The sequence below is a fragment of the Procambarus clarkii genome, chromosome 13 (genome assembly GCF_040958095.1).
Source record: "Procambarus clarkii isolate CNS0578487 chromosome 13, FALCON_Pclarkii_2.0, whole genome shotgun sequence".
Lineage (NCBI taxonomy): Eukaryota > Metazoa > Arthropoda > Malacostraca > Decapoda > Cambaridae > Procambarus > Procambarus clarkii.
In genome coordinates this window covers 41,883,821-41,891,488 of record NC_091162.1, presented here as the reverse complement: position 1 = coordinate 41,891,488, position 7,668 = coordinate 41,883,821, and the positions used below count along the sequence as shown (strand labels likewise).

The 7,668-nt window shown below is 40.4% G+C and overlaps 1 long non-coding RNA gene across 2 annotated transcripts in view; it reads left to right on the top strand.

Annotated features, from left to right (window-relative positions):
• Nucleotides 1-4,036, top strand: part of LOC138364509 (uncharacterized) — a 10,197-nt gene extending 6,161 nt beyond the window's left edge. For both annotated transcript variants that reach the window (XR_011228428.1, XR_011228427.1), the window contains exon 3: nucleotides 3,807-4,036. This is a non-coding gene — a long non-coding RNA (uncharacterized lncRNA). The remainder of the gene's footprint in view (nucleotides 1-3,806) is intronic.
• The last annotated feature ends 3,632 nt before the right edge of the window (nucleotides 4,037-7,668 follow it).

Sequence of the window (7,668 nt, the reverse complement as noted above, 5' to 3'; positions counted from 1 at the left end):
TATATTTCTTTGGCATCTTTGTTTAGTTAGTTTAAATCTATGACCTTTTGTTCTTGAAGTTCCAGGTCTCGGGAAATCTTCCCTATTGATTTTATCAATTCCTGTTACTATTTTGTACATAGTGATTTTATCACCTCTTTTTGTTGTCTTCTAGTTTTGGCATATTTAATGCCTCTGACCTCTCCACATAGCTCTTGCCCTTTAGTTCTGGGAGCCACTTAGTAGCATGTCTTTGCACCTTTTCCAGTTTGTTGATGTGCTTCTTAAGATATGGGCACCACACAACCGCTGCATATTCTAGCCTTGGCCGAACAAAACTCGTGAACAATTTCTTTAGTATTTCGCCATCCATGTATTTAAACAAAATTCTGAAGTTAGAAAGCGTGGCATAGGCTCCTCACACAACGTTCTTTATGTGGGCCTCAAGTGATAGTTTTCTATCTAGAATCAACCCTAGACCTCTTTCTTTTATCAGAATTATATAAAGATTTCTCACATAATTTGTAGGTTGTGTGGGATCTATGTTCTATTCCACATTCCATAACATGGCATTTATTCACATTAAATTTCATTTGCCAAGTGGTGCTCCATATACTTATTTTGTCCAGGTCTTCTTGAAGGGCATGACAATCATCTAAATTTCTTATCCATCCCATTATCTTAACATCATCAGCAAACATGTTTATATAATTCTGTATTCCAACTGGTAGATCATTTATGTAGACAATGAACATTTCTGGTGCATGTACTGTGGTACTCCACTTGTGACACTTCTCCAGTCCGATTGCCTCTGATTACTGCCCTCATTTTTCTATCAGTCAGAAAATTTTTCATCAATGTTAGAAGCTTACCTGTCACCCATCCAAAATTTTCTAGTTTCCAGAACAACCTCTTATGTGGAACTCTGTCGAAAGCCTTTTTTATGTCTAGATAGATGCAGTCGACCCAACTACCTTTTTCCTTTAAAATCTCTGTGGCTCAATCATAGAAACTGAGTAAATTCGATACACAGGATCTTCCAGATCGAAAACAATACTGTCTGTGTGATATTATATAATTTCTCTCAAGGTGTTCTACCCATTTAGTTTTTATTATTATTTTTTTTTTCAATCCTTTCACTGTTACACTTGTCAATGATTCAGGTCTATAACTGAGAGAGGTGGGGTCTTCCCTGTTGCCACTTTTGTAGATTGGAACTATGTTAGCCTTTTTCCACATGTTTGCTATGACTCCTGTACACAGGGATGCCTGAAAGATCAGGTGAAGTGGAAGGCTGAGCTCAGATGCACATTCTCTCAGAACCCATGGTGAAACTCCATCTGGACCAACTGCTTTGTTCTTACTTAGCTACTTTAGCATATTTTCCACTTCATCTCTAGACACCTCTATACGCTCTATGATGTTCTCAGAAATTCTTATTGTGTCTGGTTCTCTCAAGATTTCATTTTGTATAAACACACTTTGGAACTTTTGGTTTAATGTTTCACACATTGCATTATCATTTTCTGTGAATCTGTTTCCTATTTTCAACATCTGGATATTATCCTTTACCTGCAATTTGTTGTTTATGAATTTGTAGAATAGGCCCAGTTCTGTTTTACATTTATCCATTATCCCTTTTTAAAAATTTCTTTCTGCCTCTTCCCTTACTGCTGTATAGTTGTTTCTCGCATCTTTGTATCGCTGGTATGATTGGGGGTTTGGCTTCTTTCTATTTTGATACCTGCTTGATGGGGTTCTGCTCTTCTACCCCCCAAGCCCGGCCCGAGGCCAGGCTCGACTTGTGAGAGTTTGGTCCACCAGGCTGTTGCTTGGAGCGGCCCGCAGGGCCACATACCCACAACATCCCGGCTGATCCGGAACTTCTCTTAGAAAACAGTCCAGTTTTCTCCTGAAGATGTCCACGGTTGTTCCAGCAGGAACAACCGTGCAACCGTGCTCTGAAGGGGAAAGTGAATACTGAGCAGTACTCGAGACAGGACAACATAAGTGACTTGAAGAGTACAACCATTGTGATGGGATCCCTGGATTTGAAAGTTCTCATAATCCATCCGATCATTTTACTGGCCGACGCAATATTTGCTTGGTTATGCTCCCTAAACGTTAGATCGTCGGACATCATTATTCCCAAATCCTTGACATGCTGTTTTTCTACTATGGGAAGATTCGATTGTGTTTTGCACCCTGTATTATGTTTCAGATCCTCATTTTTGCCGTACCTGAGTACCTGAAATTTATCACTGTTAAACATCATGTTATTTTCTGCTGCCCAATCGAAAACTTTGTTGACATCTGCTTGTAGTTTTTCAATGTCTTTCATTCCATTTTTGTGTCTTTTGGTCTGTGGCCCTCTCTCAATTTCTGTTGAACCAATCCTGTTTTCTGGCCCTGCATCTCTGTTTTGGTATGAATGTTTGTGTGCCTTCATTGTATATTTTGCAAAATTTGGCATACATTTAATTTACTTCCCTGTCTAGCATCAAGTCTGCCTAATTACTTATTAAAAAAAATTTGAAGTTCCCCATAGTGACCTCTCTCTCTTGAAATCAAGTTTATCAACTGTTTCAATGTCCCCATTTTCTGTGTGTGTGTGTTTGGAGGCTAAGCTTGCTGATACCATGTGTGTGTGTGTGTTTGGAGGCTAAGCTTGCTGATACCATGTGTGTGTGTGTGTGTGTGTGTTTGGAGGCTAAGCTTGCTGATACCATGTGTGTGTGTGTGTTTGGAGGCTAAGCTTGCTGATACCATGTGTGTGTGTGTGTTTAGAGGCTAAGCTTGATGATACCATGTGTGTATTTGGAGGCTAAGTTTGCTGATACCATATGTGTGTGTGTGTTTGGAGGCTAAGCTTGCTGATACCATGTGTGTGTGTGTGTTTAGAGGCTAAGCTTGATGATACCATGTGTGTATTTGGAGGCTAAGCTTGCTGATACCATGTGTGTGTGTGTTTGGAGGCTAAGCTTGCTGATACCATGTATGTGTGTGTGTTTAGAGGCTAAGCTTGCTGATACCATGTGTGTGTGTGTGTTTAGAGGCTAAGCTTGCTGATACCATGTGTGTGTGTGTGTTTAGAGGCTAAGCTTGATGATACCATGTGTGTATTTGGAGGCTAAGCTTGCTGATACCATGTGTGTGTGTGTTTGGAGGCTAAGCTTGCTGATACCATGTATGTGTGTGTGTGTGTGTTTGGAGGCTAAGCTTGCTGATACCATGTATGTGTGTGTGTGTGTTTGGAGGCTAAGCTTGCTGATACCGTTTATGTGTGTGTGTGTGTTTAGAGGCTAAGCTTGATGATACCATGTGTGTATTTGGAGGCTAAGCTTGCTGATACCATGTGTGTGTGTGTGTTTGGAGGCTAAGTTTGCTGATACCATGTGTGTGTGTGTGTTTAGAGGCTAAGCTTGATGATACCATGTGTGTATTTGGAGGCTAAGTTTGCTGATACCATGTGTGTGTGTGTGTTTGGAGGCTAAGTTTGCTAACACCGTGTGTGTACTCACCTGTTTAAATAATAATAGGGGTGTGTACCACCTCTGGTGCAATTGTAGGGACCCACAGCCTTGAAGAAAATAGAGTATTCAGAGAAGACCTTGTGGATTCTCACTGAACACTAATCTTTTCTTCTCCTATCACCCTTCTTATTTTGTTTTATGCTGTATTCTATTATATATCATATAAATACATAGCCAAATGGCAATATTTATTATGTCTATACAAAAAGAAGACATCCACTTTATTTTTTTTCTCTCCTTTGTTTCTATGTGGATTTTGTTGTGACTAATGATTCTCCTCCTTCCCATCAACAGGTCTTCCTCACTGGGCTTGCTCGGCTTTTGTGTTACTGTGAGGGTGCCATCATCGTTTACCCTTCAAGACTGACTCATGCTGGCATTGCATTTGTGGACTTCCCTTCACAGTAAACAGTCCTTCTCCATATGGTGATTGTCCAGGGCAAGCAGGGTGTGACTGCCATCTTGGAGAAGCAGGGTCTTTTAATATGAAGAATCTTCCGTCTTCTCTACTTACGCCAGCTTGTGCCGGCCTTGCATTCTTGTTACTTCATGGCCCTTGGGCCTTTTTTATTTATTTTACATAATAAATTTTTTTATTAATACCCGTGTTTCACAAGAGATCCTTAACATTTTAAGCACCAATTGTATTGACTAATGTACGTCTTGTAACCTTTAAGACATAAATAGACAAGACATAGATAAATGAGTGAATAATACTGAGTGACTAGGTTAGGGCGAGGAACATAGTACAGTGTCTGGCTTTGGAAGAATGCCTACTGTTTTAGAAACCTTATTGCCATGATCATAATCGTATGGGTTAAAAAGCATTTGTTGTCACTCCTACACAGTGGCTTGTTGAGCTTGAAACCTTTGCTCCTTGTTCGTGTTACATCTGACCTTTTGAAGAAATTGTATGAATCAATATCCTCCAAATTGTTCAGTATTTTAAAGGTTTCGCTCTATTACTCTCTCATTTGCATATATCTAAGCATATAGATTAGATATAGATTTAGATTAGATTTTTTAGTCAGGTAAAGGTACATACATTGCAGATGAGTTACAAAGGGAAAGACAATGACTAGAGTTCACTAGCTCTATTGGAAGAGAAACGTCTGCAAGACAAGTGTGGGCAAAAATTAAGGTAGCTAAGGGGAGCAGAGCCCGGCCTGCGGCTCACAACGACCCCCAGGGTAAGGCTGAAGAACTAATTCACAAGTGGAGTGATGCAGCATCATCCTCCTCCCTCCCTGCAGAAGTAAGCAGGGAACAGCTCCTCCGACATAATGACAGAAGGATTAGGATAAAAAGAGCACAATCTAGTGATGACGAGTATGGGGAACCAATTACAGCCAAGGAAGTAAAGGGGGCTATGAAAAGGGTAAAAGTACAGCACCTGGTGAAGATGGCGTCACCTACGACATACTCAATGCACTGTGTGAAGTGTCTGGCAATCCACTACTCCACCTGTTTAACAAGTCATTCCTATGTGGAGTGTTGCCCACACAATGGAAACATGCAATAATGGTCCCAATACCGAAACCCAATGACCCTGGCAATTATAGACCTATCAGTCTCATGTAATGCACTTGGAAGATGCTTGAAAGGATCATCCTAAACCGACTATTGCACAAAATAGGCAGGTTAGGGGAGGGGTCAATGGATTTGTTAAAGGACGGAGGACAGCAAACTATAGTTAATTACCTTGCTAATGATACAGCTAAGTACTCCCAATAAACTCGCACCTCGGGGCAAAATTTTAAAATTTAAAATACAATACCTAAAGCCACTAATACGCATAGCGTTTCGGGCAAGTATATACGAAGTAAAACCCAAACAAAGAACTGACTCCGTAGGACCCATAAAAGATGAGACTAACAATTTTAAGTTGTATCATAAAAGGGCGGCAAACACTCTCAATGAATACCTAACATCAGTGTTCACACTAGAAAGCTTGAATGACATCCCATCATCCAACACAAATGTTTGTCGGAGGTAAGGAGAATGAATTAAGAGAAATACCAATTACACGCGACACAATCAGGAAGAGCATTGACAAACTAAAAGACTCAGAAGCCCAAAGTGTAAATGGATTTAAGTCCCAAGTCGTAAAGGAACTGGCAAATTAATTGGGTGGTTGTAGGTAGGAGCTGCCTCGTATGGGCCGGTGGGCCTTCTGCAGTTGCCTTTGTTCTTGTGTTCTTGTGTTCTTATGTTGAGTAGCAACATTTGCAAATTTGCAGATGATACAAAAATAGATAGGGAAATTAACACGGAAGAAGACTCACTATCACTTCAAGTTGATCTAAATAGGGTTTTGAAATGGTCAAAAGATTGACAGATGCAGTTTAATGCTGATAAATGTAAAGTTTTGAGACTAGGTAATGATGATAGTTACAAGATACGAGCTAGATGGTGTTGAGATTGCGAAGTCGGATTGTGAAAGGGATCTGGGAGTTATGATTAGTAAGAATTTAAAACAAAAGGATCAATGCATGAATGCTCGTAATAAGGCAAATAGGACACTGGGATTTATTAATCGAAGTGTTAGTAACAAGACACCTGGTGTGGTTCTTCAGCTATATCTTGCTCTGGTTAGGCCCCATTTACATTATGCAGTTCAGTTTTGGTCGCCATATTATAGAATGAATATAAATTCACTTGAACGTGTCTAGAGTAGGGTGACTAAGTTAATTCCCCAAAATAGAAATCTTTTATATGAAGAAAGATTAACAAAGCTTAAATTGCATTCACTGGAAAGGCGAAGAGTTAGGGGTGATATGATAGAGGTTTACAAGTGGATGAATGGACATAACAAAGGGGATATTAGTAGGGTATTAAAAGTATCAACACATGACAGAACACAAAACAATGGGTATAAATTGGATAAGTTTAGATTTAGGAAAGACTTGGGTAAATACTGGTTTGGCAACAGGGTTGTTGATTTGTGGAACCAATTACCGCGTAACGTGGTGGAGGTGGGGTCCCTCGATTGTTTCAAGCGTGGGTTGGACATGTATATGAGTGGGTTTGGGTGGTTATAGATAGGAGCTGCCTCGTATGGGCCAATAGGCCTTCTGCAGTTACCTTTATTCTTATGCTCTTAATTCACTATGCTTGCCAGTGAAACTCCTTTTCAGAAAATCGCTGGACCATGGAATAGTTCCCCTAGTAATAGTTGAAGGTGATGTAGTGATCGAGTAATCCATATACTCCATTATCTCATCATCATAATGGCATAACTAATTACACAAGCATTAATCCTATCCCTATTTACAGGTAACGGTTTTCCACCCTTCTATATCTTACTGTGAGGTGTCGTCACCGTACATAAGCAAGCGACTTGAGAATAGCACATTACGGGCTATTCATGCCCGTGCCACCTCTTGGGTGGCTTAATCTTTATAAATAAATCAGAATAGCACACACCACACGGGAGACATCTCCCGTCACGCAGGGTGCAGTCGCACCTCCACAGATCTCCAGTATCAGCTCTTGATACTGGTAATGGCTCAAAAGGGCCACCACTTACGGGGTATTCATGCCCGTGTCACCTCTTGAGTGGCTTAATCTTCATCAATCAATCGAATAGCACACAGTACAATCTCCAGTCAAGAATGTAGCACTCGGCGTGTACAGTTCTAATCGACCCAAGACGCTACAGCCTCGACACAGAGCAGACAGCAGACTACGACCGTTGTTCAGGTCCATGTAAACTACATCTACCCGAAGTCCTTCGTCTGAATAGCCAGTTACCAGTTACAGGAGATACTTTTTCACCCACAGAGTTATTAACTCATGGAACCGCCTACCCACCGAAGCGGTACGTGGCAAAACGATGCTGATTTTCAAAATATACCTGGAAAAGATCATTCCTCCCTACACCTGGGGGGTACCTTCGTTAAAGTAAAAAGGTATACAGAAATAACAAAGAAAATATATATGAATACTATTACCTTCGATGTTAGTAGTAGTTGTGCAAGTGAGGAGAAAGAAAAAATATTACGGAGTTCATGGATGAAAGTAGATTGATAATATTATCTTGGAACGTTAATGGATTAAAAACTAGAGCGGTGGATGTACACTATTATACTCTTAGAGAGAATATTAACATAGCAGCACTCCAGGAAACTGGGGATAGGGATGGTAACAATCTGAA